A 23,068-nucleotide genomic window follows, 5' to 3' on the forward strand; every position below is an offset into this window, starting at 1 on the left:
TTTATTCATCTTCTATTCTTATGTTCATGTCTATTGACTGTGGTCAAAAGGAACTGTTGTTAACAAGATAATTTTGTGGCCTGTCAGATTGTCATCTTTATTTGAACAGCTACACTTAATTCTTCTTCTCTTCCCAACAAAATGGAAAAAAAATTAATTTTATATAAATAATATTTTTAAAGTAGATAAATAGTGTATATTCTTTCTGTCTTACGGAAAGTAGGCCATTAGTAAATTTTTCAATCAGTATGTGAAAGTTTTAAAACAGTGCCTATGTATTTTTCTCAGTCCTCACATAACTAAGAGGTAGAATTTGATAACAGAGTAAAAAAAAAGAGGCTCGAATAGTCTGCTTAAAGAGATACATAGAATTCTGCTTGTGTTCCATACATCTAGATTTCAGATCTCAGAAGATTGCAAATATACCTTGTAATTGGTGAGCTAATAAAGAATGTACCAAGTAAAACACAGTGTTAATACCAGGTTTATATTTACAAAATTTTTTCTTGGAAAGAGCAAATATAGAATTGCTAAAAATACTAATTTTGAAAAAAGGAATGTACTTGTATTTCATTATTTTAGAACTGAAGTGCAAAATACAGGATGCCATATATTTATTTATACATTCATGTTAATTCTGGTTTTCCTTTTATGTTAATTAGTTCCTGCAAATAGAAACCAAATAGATCCCACTAGAATGTACCAAAACCAGGGTCATTTTGAAAAGAATAGTAAGGTGAATATTTCAGAATATACACCTTGCAGTATTCTAACAGAAGCTAGCTTAATGTTTTTAACTCCCAAAAAAAATAAATATTTTAATTTTTACAGTTGAATAACATATTTTCAAGATTTAAGGTAAAATTAGAGAGAACAATGAATCATTAACTACAAAATGACAGCATGTTACTGAAGAAGCTGCAGCTACTTTGATCTGTTGTAGGAATCCAGTTCTTAGGGAGTATTTCAATAACTGAAGCACTAAGAATCACTCATTCCTTTGGAATATGACTATGTTATAAAGAGACAGACATTAATGCTAGGAATAAATTCTAAGTGATACATTTAGACAATGCAAATATAATCTTGGCAAGGTCTGTGTACATTGCAGTTTGATCTTCTGCAGAGTTCAGGAACTGATTGTCTTCCTTGTCCAGATGAGCATACAGAAGGGTGGTATCACAAGCAGAAGAACTACCTCTTTCTTTCCCTAGACATCTTTCCCACCTGTCTATCTACTTGAAATCTCCCAGTTTATTCATTTGATGTCAATGTGATGAAGTCAGGCTAGAGGTCTTTAGCTGCACACTTACTCTATTTTCCTTGCCTGGGTGCCTTGATCTGTGTGTGAAGGTAAAGTCTAGTATCACACTCATTTACAGCTATCTGTTGGCTTTTTAGTAGGCATCATGAGATTTAAGTGCCCTACTTAATCCTGGAAGAATATGCTCCTTTTCCGAGAGCACTGACAAAGAATATTTGTAGGCAGTTATGCCTTCAGTATTCCACAAGGCTCCATGTTGTCATTCTTATCTTATTATAACATTAACTTGTTAAAGGCCATTTGGGCAGATATTTTGATACTCTTGGATGACAATGTTCAACTCTACATCATTATGTATCAGCTCTTTCCCCTCAGCGTTTTTTAGCAAAGCCTAGTGTTTGACTAGACTATCCATATAAGTGGTGAGTAAGCATCGTAGCAGCAAGCCCCTGAACAGGGAATAACGAGCATTGACTACATGATTGCAGAAGGCTGATCATTTGCTTTATTACTATACTATATCAAACTATACTCTCCTATTAAGAAAAACTCATCCCCCTTGCCAGACAGTCCGATATACACGTGGATCCAATTGGTCAATGAATCCAAAACACCATCACCAGAGTCCAATTAAGAAACCACCCTTTGGTAAACAATCTCCATAACACATTCTGCATGTGCACAACAACAGGTGCAACAAGTGGAGATAAGAATTGTTTCTCATGTTCTCTGAGCTTTCTCACAGCTTCCCAGGAAAATCCTGGGAGAGAATTATGTCTCTCTCTGTTCCCAGGATATGTGATTACCACAAATGAGTGAGCTGAATCATAGCAGAAGTAGCACCCTCTTTACTGAGGAAGAATACACAGAAGTTGTTTTTCATGTTTGTTTATGGCTCTTGTCACATAGAAAAATTATTTGTAGGTAGCTGTCACAGACAGGAAAATATGGTGGAAAAAGATGGTTTTCGCCTTACTTTAGGGAAAAAAATTGCTGAAGTTGTCAATGTCATCAATATCTAAGTTAAAAATTAAATGATACATGCAATTATATCATACATGGAATGATACACTGCAGATAATACATGCAATATTCTGGAATACATCGTTAAAAACAATTATCTTCTTTTAGCATATCATTGATCAGATCTGTTGTTGTGGACTCACCATTAAAACCAAATTAATTACAAGCAATGCTTTGGCCATTTTTAAACAGTGAAGAGTGACAAGGATTTATCTTTTTTCTATTCTGCGCTCCCCTCATTCAGTGAGCAGGCTGGGAATGGGCAAGAGACTAGGAGGGGACACAGCCAGTATAGCTGATACCAGCTGACCAAAAGGATATTTAATACCTCATTTATGTCAGGTGTCACTGTTGGGAAAAAACCACACAAACACACCAGAAAGCTGAATAGCATAACTCCTCACCATTTATTTTGGACTGCTCCTTTTTATACACTGTTCCAAATCCAGGTGGGCTTGATCGATCATTCTGTTGATACATTTCACCTGATTGGCTAATTAACAAGATGCCCTTTTAATGAACAATCTTTGTGAAAAACAAGAAAATAGAGAGTAGGAAAGCAACACCTGTAGGTTGTTTATATAATAAGCTATTATAGTTTGTCCTCAACTCCCTGAAGTCTCCTAGGCCAGTTCTGGGAAAACTTACCTAGTTTTCTTGCTCTCTGACCAGGCTGTCACATCCACAGTCAGGCTCAGCAAAGAACCCTGGAGTCAGAAGAAAGAAGGGGATGCTTTTGGATTCTGGGTGTCCATCAGTCAAAGAGTGGCAATGAGCATTGGTCTGCTTGTGGGAGATGGTGAGGGATTGCTATTCTGTCACACCTCTTTTATCTTCCCTTCACCTGTTAAATAATTTTTATCTTGATCCATCAAATTTTCTTGTTTCTGTTCTTCTGATTCCCTTACCTGTTTCACTAGGCAAGAGAAGGAATGAGTAAGTAGCTGTGTGGGGGCCTATCTTCTGGCTGAGGTTAAACCACCACATCAAGGAAAAATTTGGGAGTTTTTTTTGTGAAGTAAAAAGAATAGATCACATTACATTTCTGTAGTTGCTTTGAAAAGTTAGTCTTCCTCTTTGCTTTAGTTTCAATCCAGATTTCTTTCAGATTCTAGGGAAGAAAAAAAGAAAAATCCCTAATAGAAATTTGCTTTGCAGGACAAAATTTATTTAAAGATATTTTAGTAAAAATTAGGGTTTGTTTCAAAAAACAAAACAAAGAAAATCACATTTTCATATTTCTGTTAGATGAGTTTTGGTACAAAAACATAGCTAGTTGTCTACTATGTCTAATTAATTACTTACTTCAATAGGGATTTTTTTTTTACTTCATAACTGCTTTTTATTCTATCAGTGTACTGCTTTAAAGTAGAAAACTAAAATATCACTTAAAATGATAGCATAGATAGAAGAAGTTTTTATAAAATTGAATGTTTCTATTTTGTACTGAAACTAGCAACTATCGTGCATAATCCATGCCAAGTTAGTGCTTATTTTATTCTATTGGGTGTAAGATTTCATAATACTCACAAAAACACTCTTTTAGCTTTTGATAATAATCACATTCTACATAATCTACCAAGAATGTTTGTGTCAGCCATCATTCTACCTACTAATTGCCTGCTTTTGTCCCACAAGGTACTGTGAAGACCAGGACACAAAGGGGATCATTAACGAACATTATTTACTGTCTTTATTGAATGTAGACTATGTTTGCAAAGTTAGAATGATGAAAAGAACATGGTTGCAAAATTGAAGGAAATTATATTTTCCTATTGAATACTAACAGATTATGGAGATTTAAGTGATTTACTCTTCCATATTATATCTCATTGGCTGCAGATACAGAACATATCTATCCACTTTTCTGCTGAGGGAGATCATTGTCTTAGAGGAAACAATACCATTGTTCTGGCATCATCCAAAATTCATTGTTTCCTGACTTATTGTCATCAAGATACTGCATTATTCCAGAATTTTTATTTTGTTTTGGGGTTTGTTTTTAATACAATACATTTAGATATGTTTTATCTAATGTTTGGTTTATAAATATATCACAGTAGATACCTGCTATTATTGAAAAACCTCTAAGAAGTTTTCAGGGTGTCCTCAGATTAGTCATATACTTAGATATTTGCTATTTTAAAGCTATTTTTTCCTCTATGCATCCTCCTTTGAATACAAATGTCACTAAAACAATGCATTGATTTTGACATATGAGTTTTCTTTGGCAAAATTGAAAGGTGTACCCCACACTAAAATTTTTCAGAGGTTTTCCAGTTTTGTATCCATGAACCCTGACATAGCAAACATGAGGAAATAATGCAACCTCATTTGCAAATATACTTGTAACACACTGCAAACTTCCTGCACCCTCTACCCCATTAACAGTACAGTATCCCATTTTCAATTCATATGGAACAAATTCAGAGATTCTCAGTATCATTAGAGTGAAACCTGAAAGTTCAAAGAAGACTCCATTTGTGGGAGCCAAAGAGAGCTTAGAGAGTCTCTAGTTGTGCTACTCTACTGCTCTTACTAACAAGCAGGTTTAGTTATGACTAGGAAAGGAAGGAAGGAAGCTTTGTAAATTAGTATATGGAGGCTCCTCTAATTTGAGGATTCTCTTATCAGCACCAAAAATACTGGGGAAAAATTGTTCATTCTCAAAGACAATGTATGTCAGGTTTCTCCTAACTTTCTGAAAATACTCTGAGCTCTCTTTGCTTTTAATTATATGTAACAGAGCTAGAATCTTGACTTTCTAGTACACAACATAACTGTGGGACTAAGTTAAACAAACTTTTGTCAGACATATTAAAAGTGTGATTAACGTGGCTTTGAGCACAGAGTTAGATCAGGTGACGTGTTACTCAAGGTGAGTACAAGGCTTTATGGTTCTGTGAAAAAATGACTAATTTGTAATGAAAAATATTGCTTGGAATTAAAAATTGAAGGGTTTTATGAAGACACTTTCAGAACAAATAATCTTCACATCTTCATAATTATCTCTATTTTTTCCTTCAACTACATGATACACTGATTATCATTTCATTTCTATTTTCCACCCTCTTAGGCATGGAATTTTCCTTTTCAACATAGACAAAAGAAGGCAAAACTATTCAGTATGGGTGTATACTGGATCCCGAATTTGAAAAAATCTACTGACAAATATATTCTTTCCTTCCCCATGCTGACTGTAGTACCACAAGGCAGATATTCCAGCTATTAAGTTTTCAGTATTCAGTTTCCATTTACACAGTTTATATATTGAGACTAACATGTAAATTTTGAGTAGAATGTTCATATTTTAGAAACAAAAGGGACACTGGGTGTTCAGACCCATTTCAGCAGTCTTATAGTCTACCAGAATCTGCTTTAAAATGCTTTTAAAAACATGGGATAATACAGTATGTTTTGAAGTGTAGGGATCTGATTAGAAAATTGCCTAGTAACATTCTCCATAGTATAATGACATGTAAGCATCTATCTAGGAAGCATTTATGTAGTTCAGTGAAAACAAAGACCTGAGATAATCTTTGAATTAACCATCGTGTGTTTCATGTTCAGATCATATGTTCAGCCTGTGCTGCTGGTTTCTGCAGAGAAGTAAAACCAAGAAGACCATTGATTTTCACAAAGATGGAGCGGTCTACAGAAAGGAGAGTCCTTAAGCCTTATGGAGCCTTGTAAAAGAAATATAAAATGTATTGATATTGTCAGAGAAGTATGATTTGACTGAAGGAAATATGAAAATGTTGTCCCTGCTTTCCCCCTACTATGGGGCTGAATTAATGTTTCCACTGATTTTCTTTTGGAAGTTTCTGGTAATAGCAAAGTGTTGATAGGGCTCAGAGGGACTTTTATTACCCTCATCTCACAACATTCCCTCAAGATTTTTTAAAAGATTGAACATTATACAGAGCTTGTCTGTTCTACTACAGCTCTGGAATATCAGGGCACAGTTTTAAAGGGGCTAGGGGATGATTTGATATTGAAACTGGATTAAAGAAGGACAGACAAGATTAAAAGGATCTAAATGCATAGACAATGAGTGTCCCAAGTCTGTCCCCAGAAGGGCCAGGCTTTCTGAACTCCTCTTGCAGCTGTTCTGTAGGTAATCCTCCATATGATATTCTTCCATAAATTTACTATTGAAAAAAATACTCTAGTTTAGGATAAGGTATGTCGGAGTCTTATAGGTTCCCAGACATTCCTTAAAGGAAATATACATTATTTCACTGCCTACTCTTTTGCTAGGTACCTTTTTATTGCAGGAATATGACTAAAATAATTGACAATAAAAGCATAAGGTAGGAATATTGACAGTGTGATGACACATTGGGACATACATTCCATTTTGAGATGTCTGTAAATCACAGATATAAGGTCAATTTTATTACACATTAGAAATGTTTCAAATCATTTCATGGTGGCAATTAGGTAGCACTGCAAATTGCAGTGGTCAAAACATGCCATAGATGAGATGGCAAATCTGACATGAAACTTTCTCATGAAAAAAATTATCAGGTTAATTCTGATACTAAACTGGTAGTCAAAGAGCACTAGAAATTCCAGTTAATAGCAAAGGCAATTAGTTCCACTAAATATTGAACCTGTGTCTCTGCAAGCTTTGTGTTATCACAGTGATGCAAACACCAAACAGCGCCTTTCCATAATTTTTCTTTTAACTTAAAATTGTCAAAGACTAAACTTAGTTCCATAAGTATTGCATTTGCAAGGCACCCCTGATGAAGGAAGGAATGATGCATCTGACTCCATGTCCTCAGAAGGCTAGTTTATTACTTTATTATACTATATTATGTTAAAAAATGCTATACTGTACTATACTACATTATACTAAAGAATACAGAAAAGATACTTGCTGAATGCTAAAAAAATAATAATGAAAACTTGTGACTCTTTCCAGGGTCCTGACACAGCTTGTCCTGACACATTCCAGACAAGCACAGCACAGGAGAAGCAAATGAGATAAGAATTGTTTTCCTTTTCTCTGAGGCCTGTCAGCTTCCCAGAAGAAAAATCCTGGGTGAAGGAATTTTTTTCAGAGAATATGAATGCCGCACGTAAGACTATCAATTTCCTGGTTTAATTTGATCATAATATGTATTACAAACTGTTCTTTTTAGAAAATTTCTTAAATTATTATTTTAAAGTAATATTTTTCAAGTGTAGAAATGGGTTAGACTTTAGGCTGTAACAAAATGGCGTGCACGTTGTGGTAGAGAAAAGGTAAGAAAAGGAGGTGCACAAAAAACAATGTGGTGCAAAATTACATAAGATGCGGCAAAGAATGTGGGTTGACTGTTTTCGCAATTTTTTAAAGTGCCACAAGATGGCATCAATTAGTTTTTAATGGACAGAGACTCGGCTAAAGAATTACTTTTGTATTCCACAGGTTTGGAAAAAGCACTAAAAGGCAGAAGTTGTATTTTTTTTTTCTAATAAAATGCAAAAGCTCTCAAAATACATTCTCTATTTACAAATCTAATGGGAAGAAAAATTTTAGTTAAATAAAATATTTGGAGAGCTCTGTATGTAAACTGATTCTAAAAATGTGAGCAGAGGAACTTGATGTTGAAAATTATCTGACTTATACTGATTCAATAACGTGTACTGCCCTAGCAGATAAGTTACTAGATATGGCTAAACATTCAAAGGGAAATGTGGAGCAGAAAGGATCATCATAACATACTACTCTGCTCCACAGAAAGTTCATCACAGTTTTCAAAAAGTGGTTTCAACTAAGGAGTTTGAATTTGGTTCCAGACTATCTAAAGCTGTGTATTTGGAACTCTGAACTTTGTATTAAAAAAAAGTTTCTCTGGTTTATCTTCACTGTACTTTTCCTTCACAATTTCTTTAAATGGGTCTTTCTTGTGCTTTCAAAGACCAGGAGCAATAGATACAAAGGAAAGCTTTTGAAAATGACATCTGTCCCAAAGGCCTTTTCGCTGAAGGGTATGTTAAGAAAGCAGGAATCATGCTGTAAGCATGTAAGTAAGAAATAGCAAGAAAACAGCTGAAAAAAGCTGAAGAAGAAGGATGTAAATGCAAACAAAAAAAAGGAGAAGTGAAAGGAGTCTTGGAGGAACAGAAACTGTTTCCATTGTTTTAAATAATTGTACTGATATTTCAGAGTTTATCCAAACATTGGGACTTGGTATTTCAGTCTCATAACACCCAAACTGTACTTTCCAAACTGTTGCAAAACATTGCTAGGAACTGACCATCCATGGCAGGTCTTTACTCAGCCTACAATGATATAACAGAGAAATTATAATCTGTAACAGAAGTAAAATGCAGAATCATTACTCCTAGTCTAAAAGGGAATCCTCTAGAAATAACTTTATAAACTTTAAGGAGCATATTTTAGGGGCTGGGAAGGATTGTTATTGCTGAGAATGAAAGCAGACATCCAAAGCTTGTTTTCAGAACAGTATATGCCATCTCATTAATATCCTTTAAAATTGCTAGAGCCTTTACAGTGGCATAATTTGGGGATGTTCTGCTTCTCTTCTCCTTATCTGTGTGGGACAGTGACTCTTTTTTTCGCCCTGTCCACTGCACTAATGAAGACTGAGCATATCTCATATAAGAGCCAGCTTTTCTTTGGTGGTATAGAACTGAATGGGGCTCTTGGACTGTTACGAAGTATCTGAGTGCTCTTAATTGTCTTACATCTTCTTAGACAAACCTAGGAATTACCAAGAATTACCCCATGCTCCTTATAGTTGTTTTCATTGTTTACAGGTATAATTTTTCATCATTATTATCATCATCACTTTTGTCATTGTAATTGTTGTGGTTATAATTGTTTTTGTTATTGCTAAAATTATTGTATGCCTTTTTTTAATCTCAGTTTAGGCCTAAAACAGCATTAATGACTGCAAGCTGGCTCCAGTTTGAGAAACCTGTAGTTTTGAACTCCAGCACCACTCCTTGCATTGGATATTACAGATTAAACACAGGAAAGACTTCAAATAACAGATCTATCTGCTGCACAGTATCTCAGTAGAAGCCCTCAAAATCAGTATCCTGGATAAGAGGATAAAATAGCTCATGCTGTAAAAAGGGAATATTTATTGTTGATTCTTGGGGTATCTACTGAGGAAGAAAAAAAGGCTCAGCATGAGAAGCAGGAGAAAAGAACAAAACCCAGGAGACTGACAGAAGATTCAGAAGGCTTTTGATGCCGGTGACTAACATAACTGTGTCATTTTCAGATGAACTAATGGACATATCTTCTACCTTTAGGCAACCTTATATACTAAATGACTATACAGAATTACATTTATTAACTGAGTATTCAGGCACTTTAAATATCTCTGCATGAGTAAGCAAATGTATCTCTTACAATTGTTTATATCTTTGCAAACATATAACTACAGCATTTCACCACTGGAATTTATGTTTCTTTCAGCAAGTGACAAGGGATTCTAAGTGAGAATAAGAGAATAGAACAAGAGATGGAAATTGATGGCTGATGATGTCCTGGATTCATCCAGGACAGAGTTAGTTTCTTCTTAGTAGATGGTGTTTTGGATTCAGAATGACAATAATGTTAATTACACACTGATGTTTTGGCTATTCTTAAGTAGTGCTAAGGACTTGTCAGTGTCTCATTACTGAGACACTGAGGAAAATTAATGAGGAGGAAAATCAATGTGAGAAGCTGCACATTGAGCGAGGGAGAACAGCCAGGACAGGTGACCTAGACTGGACAAAGGGATATTCCAGTCATAAAATATCGTGCCCAGTATACAAAGTGGGGGAGTTACCCAGAAGGGAGGTCATGTAAGGAGTTGAAGAGGTCAGTTCCCTGTCTCAAAAGTCCACAGAAGGAACTTTGCATAAGATAAGCTACCAGAAGAAACTTATGATAAGGAATTTGCAAGAGGAAGGTGCTAATTCCAGGCCTGGGAGAGGTGAGGTCTAGTTAGCACATCCTGGTTAATGTATCCAGACATATATTCCCACTCTGGCAAGCTGTGGGAAAGGAAGCAACTGCTCATATATATATATCACCTCAAGTTGTGGGAACAGCATGCACCACCACCCCATGGATTCCCAGAACATGTACTGTATAAAGGTGTTTATACCCCCAGAAGAACAACTCTGAGACCCCCAACACCAAAAAGCCTGGGGTGAAAAGGGACCAACAGCATGCAGCTGGATCCGTGGGTGGTGATTATCTTTTGCTGATCTCTCTCTCCCTTCCCTGCACCAGTTTTTTCTATTTTTTCTATTTTTTCTATTTTTTCAATCTTTCTAACTCAAATTTTCTGTTAATTAAGATTGTATTATTGACAGTCTCATGGTCTCATTTTCACCTTAATTCATGTAGAGGTATCTTTCACTAATACATTTATAACACACTGATGGACATTCAGAGATGGGCTGGACGTGGGTGACGTGCAATTGTATTGTGCATTGCTTGGTGGGGTTTTTTTGGTTGGTTTTTTTAAAATTAGTATTACTCTTGTATTTTACTTTATTTCAATTTTTAAACCCTTCTTATCTCAATTTTCCTCCCTATTCCACTATGTGCTGCTTAGCTGCCAGCTGGGCTTAAACCACAACAGATTTTTATACCTAATTTTTGAATGGAAAACATCTCCTGCAGCTGTGCATCTATTCTGAAATAAATCAGTGTTAATGATTGTGTAACTGATTTTTCTTTTTGGAAATATTTTCCCTTGATCTTTAATGGTATAGCATTTTATGACTAGTGTAAGATTTATAATAAGTAGGATAATTTATAATAAATTTATAATAATAAAGACTATTTTTGACTAGTGGGTCAAAACAATTTATGTAGTTACTTAGAACATGTGATCTTCCGTACCACCAAATCTGCAATAAATATTGTGTTAGCTGGTTTATTTAACATGACAAGGACATAGTAGTCAGTTTCAGTCCCAGAGGAAACAGAAAAGCTAATAATGCATCTTTTAATCAGATACTACTTGGCAGAATCAAATGCTTTTGTTCTGTGTAGGTGAGACTGAGAAATTGCTATTCTCTTGGACAGAAACTCTTGTTGGATTTTGTTCTTGTCCTTATGAAGTTGGCAAAAGTATTTCCAATGTGTTTGGTAAAACTAAGATTGGATCCACCGTAACAGTGAAGTGTGACACAGATAGTAGTTTTGATGTACAGAGGCTGCTGCTTTGAATTACAGGATCACTCATGCAGTTCAGCTTGAAAATAGGACAGACAAAATATTTGCCTTAGGACTCCATGCAATATTTTAATTAAGGGATAATGTAATTATCACACATTCCTGTCCCAGGATAACCGTCTTCTGCTGCTGGATGAAAGCCAAGAAAGACAAACAGTTAATGAACATAAACACTGAGATGCAAATGTTTCCAAAGACTGGACGTTTGTCCTTGGGATATAATTTCATTTCAATTGTTTCTGTCAGAGAAGGTAGTTAGAAAATGAAATAAATCATTGAACATGGCTACATCACGGTGACAATTTTTTACTGCTAACCAGATTATGCCTACAGGAAGGAAACATCTCCATATACTATTTGCTACAAAGAGAGGCTTCTCTGCTTAAAATAGCAGTAAAAGGTTCTGACACTTGACCTGAAGATAGCCTGAATGCTGCCTTTCTTTGCCAAAGATGTCATTTTCCTAGTGTTATCAGCTCTGATCTACAGCTTTGCAGCACAGCTGCACTCAGCTTCTTCCCATCTGCTTTAACTATTTAAAATTATTCACATGGATCTGCTTTATTATTTATGGAGGGCTAATGCTTAAGGGGCTTCAACATAAATATGGACCCAGTTGTGTTACAGATACATCCTATTAAGATTCCAGAGCCTGTTCTCTATGGAATTTAACAATTTGCTAAATATTTGTGTGTTTCCATATGATTTATAGCTGTTTGTATTGTAATGTCTCTACTGAAACAAACATCTTCATTTTATTCATAGATAAGCCTGATATTCAAGAATCTGGGCATTGTCTTGTCTGAATAATAAAGTTTTATGATTGCCATAAAAGATAGCTCTTTATAGGTATACAAAGAACTGGGATGAAGAAGACAGAAGTACTTTGGTCTGCTGATCTGTTCCTACCAATCAAATTATTCTCCTAAAGTATATGAATAAAAAATGGGTATTTACCTCTCTTAGGCTTTCTACAAAAATCACTGAATCCTCATATTTTCTGTAAATGTCAGTGACAATAGCCTGGCATTAAACAATCCTTTAAAAGGACTGAAACAGAAAGACTTTAATATGGCTGTGAGGGAAACACACACTGCCTCACTAGGAAAAATCTAAAAAGAGGGTTTGCAAGAATGTGGAACAATCTCCCTATGGAAATGGTCTTGCATTATTTACTTCATATGCTGCCAATTAAACTGAACAGATCTCTGATAAAAAATCTATGTGAAACTAGCTTTTTGGAAAATGTGCTTGCCATTTGGTTATTATTTCAGTGTGAGTTCTGCAGTCTGTGGTGGGCCTAGGTTCACATCTTTAGTATTGAAGACTTATCAATCACAATTTTAATGGTAAACAGTAAATCATATAAACTGAAAATGGGACTTTCCTGTTTTTTACCCATTTGCATTGTATTAACTGTTCCTACTACCAGAAATCCATGTGTAACATGAGTAAAGCTTCATTTTTATATTTTTACTTCAAATAAACTGATGCTTATTTATGCATGTCATTCAATTTGAAAGTACTGAAACTGTTTCTAATAGCTTTCAAAATAATTTTGCAGCCTTCTTCTTCTAGAAGTCTTATAAATTTAGAAAATTTCAGTATTTGCAAGGAAAAACCAAAATAACTGGAGGTAATATTTTCCATTCTTATGGATGATAACTTTAAAAGAAACAAACAAGATTTCCAGAAATCTACTAGCCTTGATTTTTCACTTGCACTCTGACCTCTTCCATCATACTTACAGTACAAAAGCCCTTTAAAATGGAAATAACCCACTGGCTCAAGAGGTTCTTGATGTAAATGAAAATCAGGTTCAGTGAGTAGAAAGAACGCTGAGCAAAATTAACCCTGTAGGGAAGAAAGTAAAATGCATTCTCCTGGAATAAATGCTAATTACATAGTGGAGAGAAAGTTTAAACGAGACCCTGAATCTCAGTGCTCAGGAAGTCAAACACAAACACAGGAAAGGTATTGCTGCACTCATTACACCAAAACAGATGAGGAGTTCCCTGCCTTCTGCCCACATCTATTGATTTAACAGCCGCAGACTTTTTTGTTGTTGTTGTTTGTATTGTTTTTGTTTGTTGTGGGGTTTGTTTTTGGTTTTGTTTGTTTGTTTGTTTTTGTTGTTGTTGTTGTTGTTGTTGTTGTTGTTCCATACTTTATATGATGATTTTTCATTTCACAGAAGAACAAAATCTTGTTCTAAATCATGTCTGAAAGAACTTGAACTACCATCCTGAGAGTATTCAATTCATTGAGGCATTTAATGCATTCCTGACTGCACTGCTCACATAACTAGCATACCAGACAAACTAACCAAGGAAACTCATAGTAAATTCAAGATGACTTCTTTTTTCTTTCCATGGAAAGTCAGACCATAAAGCAAGCAGCAACTGTTATTAAGCAAGCAGCAAGTGTTATTATTTATCTCTGTATCGCTGACTTTTGGTTAAAAATACAATTCAGGATTAAGAAGAATATATCAGTAACTTTGTCAGGAGACTAAAGACTAATCAGCAAGTGTCCAAGAAAGATCAGTGTGGAAACAAGCAAAATTTCAGGAATTTCTTAAGAAACTGTTATAGTCAGGCAAATTACTTTATTTGTTACAAATAAATCTTCTGTCTTACATCTGAATTTGAATTGTCCTTTTTGCTTTAGCTGATATGCTTCAAATATTAGAAGGAAGCAATTAGTCAGTAATTAAGTATTATCAATAACTGTTGGAGAAACCAGGAATACTACAAAATTCAGTAATCTTGACATAAGGAAAAACAATCAGTATTTATTATCATGCTTGGTTTGTTTCGGTTTTTTGTTTTTTTTCTTTTATAAGAGCATGAAAATATAACATCAACCTCTATAAAGTCCCCGGAAGCAGACAAAAAAAGCCTTACAGAACTAGGGTTTGACAAATCTTGGCTTTTCAGATAAGTGAAAATTGTTAATGGAAGTTTGATTTCTGCTATGTGATTTAGCTGCTTACATTCAAATACACATGTGGTTGGGTGGAGGTATCTAGGGTCATAGCAAAGACATTATGAATGGTTTATTTAGGAAAATTTGCAAACCATTTAAAAAAGTAAATGTACAATGTCTTCCATGCAATAGCATTCTGTATTTCTGGAAAAGCCTTGGACTCTGCTCTCTGCTTGTGAAAGGAAATTATAGAAAGAATTCTTCTGGAGGCTTATGGTATGCTTTTCCAACAGACAACAAATTTTATTTCTAATTTGTTTTTATCATCTCCTTGGTGAAGTTAAGCATGTGATAAGCTACACACCATTTGCCAGGAGTTACATAAATGTTCCTTGCAGTTGAAAAGGAAATTTGACCATATGAAAATAGTAATTTAGTAAAATAAGACCTGTAATAAAAGGAAAGTTTCAGTATTTCAATTTCTTATCTTATAGAAATACCACCTTTACATACTCTTGAAACAGAAAGATTACTTAAGGTTAATAAGCAGTTTAAAGAAAACTATCACCTTAATCACCTGAAAGTTCCCTGTTCAGACAGGCGCTTTAAAAAGTAATGCAACATAATATAAAATATTGGTTTGTATGGTGTTTTGAGGGAGCTTGTAAATCCCTACTGCCAGATCTGGCGGACACTAAAAAACTGGTACTCTCATCCAGGAAAGAGAGACCGGACAAACTGAGTTCATCGACTGAGTAACCAGGTGTCAGTGGTGAACTTGAAAATAAAGCTCTGCGCTATGCAATATATTTGTTGATGTGATACTTAAATCCACATTTGTGTAAGAACACACCCTTGTGATTCTATATCTTTATTGTGAACTCTATGATACTTACTGCTCAGTGAACTGGGAAGGAAACCTCTCTCAGTAATTCAGGAATGAGAATATTGTATTTCATTCCCAATTTGAATCAAGCAGACTACAAATGAAGTCAGTTATAAAACTGTAATTGTCCCATCAGTGACAGATGAAAGTAGCGATCTTAGTCTTTCTCCTTTCAAGCTCATTACAGAAGATTTAACACAGTGAATGACAGCATACTCATTAAGAAAAAGAGGTGTTTGGAAGATTTAATCCAAATGAGGAGAGTCTGCAGCCATTAAGATTTTTGTAGAAAATGCAGCAACCCAAATCCCTACAGAAACCTTATATTGAGATTTGCTCTCTCTGCTGGGTTATTAACAAATGTGCGAGGTTGGTGCAAATGAGTCATGCAGAGCTGCAGCAGATTTCTTTTTTCTTAAATGTCTCATTACCATTTGTGTCAATATGGCAATGTTGCAACTGCTAGGCACATAGAGACATAACCAAACAGTAACATCTGAATTTCAGCAGTAAAACTCAATATCCAGAAAACAATTGTTCAAACAAAACCATGTCCATTTTTTATTATCTGCAGGATAAATAGTAAAAAAATTATGTTTTGATTACCTACAAAACACTCACTTTACTCAAACTGAATTTTCTTTGACATGCCTGCATTTTCAGAAAGGATGGCATTTTGTTCACACAATTTATAAATCATTAAATAATCTTTCCAACATAAAATGAAGCTGAAACACAACTCTTTCAAAGAACTGTTTTAGCATCCTCTGAGAAGTAGAAATATGTAGAAAATACATGGAATGAAACATGTAACACCTACCTGTATCAGGAAGGTTAAACCACAGAATTTTCTTAAAATGCCAATGTCATGCAAAACAGTCATAGAGAGTCTCCTGCACTGAGGAGCTCTACATCATACTGTACATCAAGAGCTATTATTTTTTATCTAGAGGATAGATTAAGCTATGACTAACTTTACAAATATCAAGAGGAAAAAATAATTTTGTTATGCTTGCTGGAACAACATTCTGTCTCTTACCACATGCATTTAATACATTTTCTTAATCCTCTTAAGAACCATGAGATTCCCAAGGGATCAAGATATGACTTTCTCTAATTCTTTTTTATATATACATAGCTGCATTTTACAGATTGTTCTGATAGATCATATTAAGATAAATTTAAAAATAAAACATTAGCTAGTAGCTTTTGTGGACATTAGTTAGTAGCTTTTGTGGAAGCATGACAGTACTGCAGAAATAACCAGAATCCGGAAATTTAGGAAAATCCTAAATTCTAAAAATGTACTTGTCAGTTCAAAAAATATTAAAGCACTGGAACTATAACTAAAGCCATGAGAATTCAAATGTAAATAATGGTTAAAATGTGTCAGTTTTAATATTTGATAAGTATGGTTCTACTCATGGAGGAAAGAAAGAAGAAAGAAATGGAGGAAAAAATTTTCCATACATACATTATTTATTAAGAGCAATTTATTAAATGCTGCAAGTAAAACTAATATTTAGCTGAGATTATTGCATTTTTAATTCTCTTTTCAGTACAGCTATTTTTCACCACAATAAATCCAAGGAAAAGAAAGACACCATGACTTTAAAATAATTTATGTTGAGCACAGTGGGTACCAGAGTCAATTCATGTTGCCATGACAACAGACACTGAACATTTAAACATCCAGTGACAGGCTGAATTCCCTGTAAAGAACTACTCTGCATTAAAATTATATACTAGTAAAACATTAAACAGATCTACATACAATCTATTTATGTTAAGCAGACAACTTGATTATAGCTTTTAAAGAATATAACTATTCAGGCACTAAGTTTATAATCTCAGTTTCAATTTCTCTGAGATTTACTTACTGAAGACCAGTAAGTAAAAAGATGAAGTAGCCAATTAGAGAGGGACTCTTGAAAGAAGATGCCTTTTATTTTTTTTTATTAATGCAATTGCATTATCTGTCTATCATATATATTGGATTACATTTCCTCTGCAAATATATCATCCCCCACACAAAATTAAGCCTGTAGGTTGTCCTTTGCATATTCATTACAAGAAAGCATTTGAAAGCCTCATAATGCATAAATACTTCTCAGAAAGTTCTTTAACAACTTACAGAATTACTAGATTTGACAATGAATATTTTGTGCTTGCACTCAGCAATTTTTTTATAAACCAGTGTCATGTATTCTAAATGCAGAAGAATTTGTTGCACCTGGGCAACATATTTCAAGTCATAAACAGAAATCAAGTGGCAGGAAAAGCATTTTATTGTCAACTGATCAAACTATCCAAAAAAAGGATACAGAAGAAGTAGACAAGGAGTGAAACTACCACCATGATTTATACTCTAAAAAAAATCACCATTTGACTCTACATGGAGCAGAGGACACTGCTTTAGATCTGTTGGGCAGAATTCCTTCCACAATAACAGACCTTTAATGGTTGTCATTTAAAATAATCACATTCTGAAAAAGCTGTATCATTTTTTGAAAAAAAACTTATTGGCAATAATGCTAACCTAAGAGACTTTAATTAACTATTCCTACTTCATGGTGTATTTAATTCATACATTAACAACATGAAAACATTGCCAAGATTTATTTGTAAGTTTAATTTCCTTCTTAGAATTCCTCAAATTACTCTCTTTATCTCCTGACACTCCCAGTCTTCTACTGTCTGTGAGACTGCACAGAAGTTCAGACCATTGAAAAATCCATCCTGGAGAATTACAAACATTGACAAAAATAATGATATTATCTTTCTCAATATCGGCTTGTTAATATGTTCACAAATGGACCTCTTGCATAACACCTTAGTCATTGCTGAAGCACCACATCTGTATGAACACTGGCACTCACTGTTGACCTCCAGTGCACTACCAGACTCTGCAACCTCCTTCCATCCATCCATCCCCTCTCCTTATGGTTTGTGCATTTGTGCTCATGACTGCTCTGACATAGCACAGTTGTGCTTCCAAGTTGCTAGGTGCACAGCTGCAGAGCAAAAACTGTGAGAAGCCCCACGGGACACTGTCCCTGCTTCTCCTGGGTGCTGCATCATGTTCTGGATAAAGTCTCTGGCTTGAGCTCTCCTGCAGGTAACCCTGTGTTCTTGCGCGCAGTTATGCATGTCCCTGCACTCAGCTGTGACCCACCCTGGACTGGCATCATTATCCTTGTGTAGTGGTCCCGCTGGGTGCCCCTAGCTGCTGCCACTGCTCCCTGCTGTCCCCTGTCCCCCAACTCTGTGGGGCTGCATCCTGTCTTCCTCCCTGCTCCACTGCCACCCCCAGCTCCAACAGCACCTTCCTAGTGCTTCCTCCTGCCTCACTTGCTGAACTGATCTCAGCTTTTACTGTGAAAGTTTCCTGCCCTGTTTAAAGCAGGAAATACTTTTGTTTATTTACATAGGATTTTTGTAGCTGCATAAGGAAGAAATGAAACATGAACAAAATCATGGCACTAGATCCAGTTATCCAGCTGCAGCATGTACATGTCAGGACATGCTTAGCCCAGGTGCCTTCCTAATGCCCATGAAGGACTCCAGGTGCTGTGCCCAGTAACAGCACAGCTACACCCGCACCTCCAAAATTACAAACCCAGAATAATCAACCTTCTCAGATGTAATGGAGATTTGGAGCTTGCAACCTCTTTCACTGATTAGTCCAATTTTTATCTTCTTCCCTGCACAATGTGGAGAACATTTTTGAGGCAAGGCCTTTTTACCTTACCATGATACTGTTGATACAATAGGGTGGGAGTTTTCCAATAATTAGTCCCTACTTATGCATCCAGGATGAGTGCGTAACTGATCATCTCTTTTTAGGGCTTTCAGTCGACAGCCCTTAAAGAGAGCTTCTCACAGAGAGAAGCAGTGTTTGCCGTGTTTGCAGTAATCTTTTGTGAATGCATTGAAAAGATGAGAAAATGGGAACATTTTGCCAGGAAAACAGGGCTGCTCTGGGCAGAAGCCAAAAGTAAGGCAGCACATTGCCTGGAGTAGAAAAACATCTGGTATCCTTCAGTGCTCCTGCTGAAGGGGAGGTCAAGACTGGTAGAGTACCTGTGGGGATATGAGAGGGAAAGTAGAGCATCCCTTCACAGAAACAGATGGTCTAATTGTGTTCTAGGAAATAGACCAGAAACAGCAGTGGAAATAGCCTCCATTTTCCATCATTCTATTCACCAGTTCCTTCTGCTTTGTCTTCTGTTTTACTTCCACTGTAGGTGAGCTCTGTCCACTCTGACACATCTCCAAAAATAAAATGCTGTCTTTGGCACCACTGAGAAGCTTCCAGAAGATAAGGACACATCTTCATCATCTCTAACATGCTGCAGAGAGTAAATTGACAGCACAGAATATTACAGCTTAATCTTACCAAACAACTGTCCTGTTTCTCACAAAAATGAAAGATTAAATTGTACAAACCATTGATGCATCTGTTTTGCCCAGGGCTCTGCTGGAGCTGAGTAAACCGAGTGCTCCCATAGCCCTAACTGGGAGCAAAGGGCATCCTGGGCAGCCCCAGCCCTGGGCTTTGGGCACCCCCTCCCAAGAATGAGGACACCTGTGGAGAGGCCCACCTCGGTGGGGCCCATTGACCAACAGCAGAGGGCTGAGGGGAGCCAGACAAGGTCCTTGCAGCAGAATTGTTGGGGCAGAGCCTGTCAGTTCTGAGACTGGGATGGAGTCCTGGGCTGAGGACAGGTGACAAGAGCCTCTGCAGGGCCAGACAGGGACAGTCAGGCCTTTCAGTGCCCATGGTGATGCCTTAAGTTTTTAGCTTTTATATTGTTTCAGATCCTGTATTGCATTAGTGTATAACTCTGAACTCCATCCAGAGTATTAGTAAGCTCTCTTCATTTTTATCAGACATAACAATCCTTCCAGGCCTGAGAACCAATGACACCTTCTGTCTCAGGCCCTGGAAAGTATAAACAATAGTGCATCAAGTGGAAAGCAAACTGGGAGAGTATGACTTCATTACCTGAAGCTATAATCAGACAATTGACCTCTGATATGCAAAGAGATGAAACTTATATCTGTCTGAGAAACAACTGTCATCCATCTGGGATATAGCCTCTGCGAGGCTTTTGCACTGCCCAAGGTGTATCTATTGAAGGCCTTTAATAAATATCTTCTTTTTTCTTTTAACTGTGGCTAGCCTCTGTTGTAGGTAGCCACTCAGGCATTCTGAGGTATCAATGGCGTAAGTGACTCATATAGTCTGTCATTCCAGAGAAAAATGTGCAGCCAGTAAACATTGCTGTTACCTTCTTGCAAGGAAAAGCAAGGCTGGTCAATGAATTTTTGCTTCTATCTAAATATAAGCGTATTTTCATTAACCTTTTAAATAATCTTGAGGAAAATTTTTGTAATTCAAGTTACAATGTCCTCAGCAAAAAATTTCCTGCTTCTCCTTCTCTAGAAGTATAGCAGCTGATAAATGTGAAGTTATGTTTTCATATAGGTCATGACTGAAATTTCTTTCGGGATTTGCTGTGCCAAAAATCTAGGCTCCAATGCCTTCTATTTTTTAATTACGCTACAAACATTGCTATATAACTTTCTAGATAGTGTAGTGGATTCAATTTTCTCTAGCAAGCTCACACTTTTCTATGTCTTAAAAAAATCAGCTAAGTCAATAAATTAACATAGAAATTCTTCTTTTACTTTCAGATTATGAACAAGACTGCCTTTTGCCATGAGAGTAACTTACAACATGAAATATCTCATAATAACTTTAGATGGCACACAAAGAACAGCAGGGATGAATTTTAATTGAGATAAAGGGATGACTTGAGTAATGTGGTATTAAAAATTGCATCTCAGAAATGAAACATCCAAACATCCATCAGCTGTTCTTGCTGTATGTTTTCAAGGCTCATTTAGGAACAGTAAAACAAATAAATCTTCTCTTACAATAAGTTCATTAACTTTTAAGACTTTAAGAGATTTTGTGGCCCTTCCGGCTGTTTTAATCACCAAATTTTTTGACTTCTTCCGGTTCAAATTCTACTGGAATTGCTGAGTAAACCACAAAGTTTATATTGATTGAACTGGGAAGTGGGTAGGGTGGATGGTGGTGATGATGTTATCTATTTAAGATTCTGCAGCATAAATCAGCCCTAGAACATGAAGTCAAGTTATTATAAAACTAGCTCTATTACTTTTAAGTGGAATGCATTTTTTTCTTCTGACATCTTAAGAGTTTCATATTTTCTGCTGTATAACAAAGAAACTAATCCTTGGGATGACTAAGAGATGAAACAGCTTTGGTGATTCATCGTAGCTCAAGAATGAGTGTGTACAAACATAATAAAAAAAGTATTTACTCAGTACAGATTTCGAGATCTACTTTACAGCAACAGAAGTATACCACTCAAGGCAGGCCTGCATCAAATAATAATAGCACTGCCTATTTTTTTCCCTTTCCTATGACTGAAAGTAATGTGCATTATTTATGAACTGCTTCTTCTCTACAGAAACGCAGCTACTTCAGGGACATACCTGTAATTGAAATGTCTCTTGCAATATTTTGAGAAATAAAGGCGTTTTCAATGGAATGAAAAGCAAATAGTAAAAAAATATTGCCATAGCTTTAGAATACATAAAGATACTTTCACAATATTTTAAATGTTTTTTTAATAGATGGTGAGTTTTTCTGAAAGTGAAGTGACGTATTTTCTCAAAATCAAATGTAAACTACAGTAAGGAAGATTTTGGAGAAGTAACTCTATTTTTATAGACAATCTAAGATTACATTTCTTTATTTTACAGTTTTGTTTGATGCTACCCTGGCCATACTGCAGACATCTATAGAAGAATCTGAGACAGAATTCTGAAATTATTTTATTAAGACATGGAAGATGGCATCAAAAATTCACTTTCAAATATTGTGATCCTTATACTAAAATACCTCATCAGCAGAGACTTCCTTTGTAGTCATGTCTTACACTATATACAGCGCTGCACTTTAACCCATGACTAAGGGCAAATGCCTAAGATAATAGCATTTCTTAATCAGCCTGAAAGCTTGCAATCTAAATAAGAATGATACTCCCTCCCCTGCTTTTCCTAAGACTTTACCCAGTGCATCTGAGGCTCTCCCAGTGCCTGCTGGTGGCACATTTATTTTCTAGGATATAGTTAAAACCAGCTAGTGGCATAGACTGTTGCCACAGGATAATTCAAAGTACTTCTGAGCAGTGTTTGTTGAATGTCAGGATGGTAATGTCTGAGTGCAGAGACTGATGGTATTACAATGTTCAACCTAATTTTTTGGATCATTAAGATGAAGAATGCATGTCACTAGTGAAATGGTGAATAAGCATTTACTATAGGGAACCATGCAGAACTTAATACTCATACTGTTGATCTAAGCTTCCAAAATGACAAGAACTTTCCCTATTACAAGAACTTTGTAATATGTCTTTGTCATTTTGGAAGCTTGTCTCTTTGTGAAAATTTAGAGCCCCTTCTGATTTTCTAAAATGTATTTCTGTTCTACTATAAATTTTGATAGGGTACTAAGACTGAAATAAGTGGCATGAACAAATAATCAGATATTAAATTAAATGAGTAAGCTGTGCTAGTCAATCCTCAAAAAATTCCAATGTGCACCTGACAAGGAATGTTCATCCACTGTGTTTCTCTACTTAGGTATGCATGTATGTACAACAGAGCAGGCAGAAAAATAGTGTCAAACAAGACAAACTAAATCAACATATATTACTTTATC

Source organism: Motacilla alba, chromosome Z (genome assembly GCF_015832195.1).
Source record: "Motacilla alba alba isolate MOTALB_02 chromosome Z, Motacilla_alba_V1.0_pri, whole genome shotgun sequence".
Classification (NCBI taxonomy): Eukaryota; Metazoa; Chordata; class Aves; order Passeriformes; family Motacillidae; genus Motacilla; species Motacilla alba.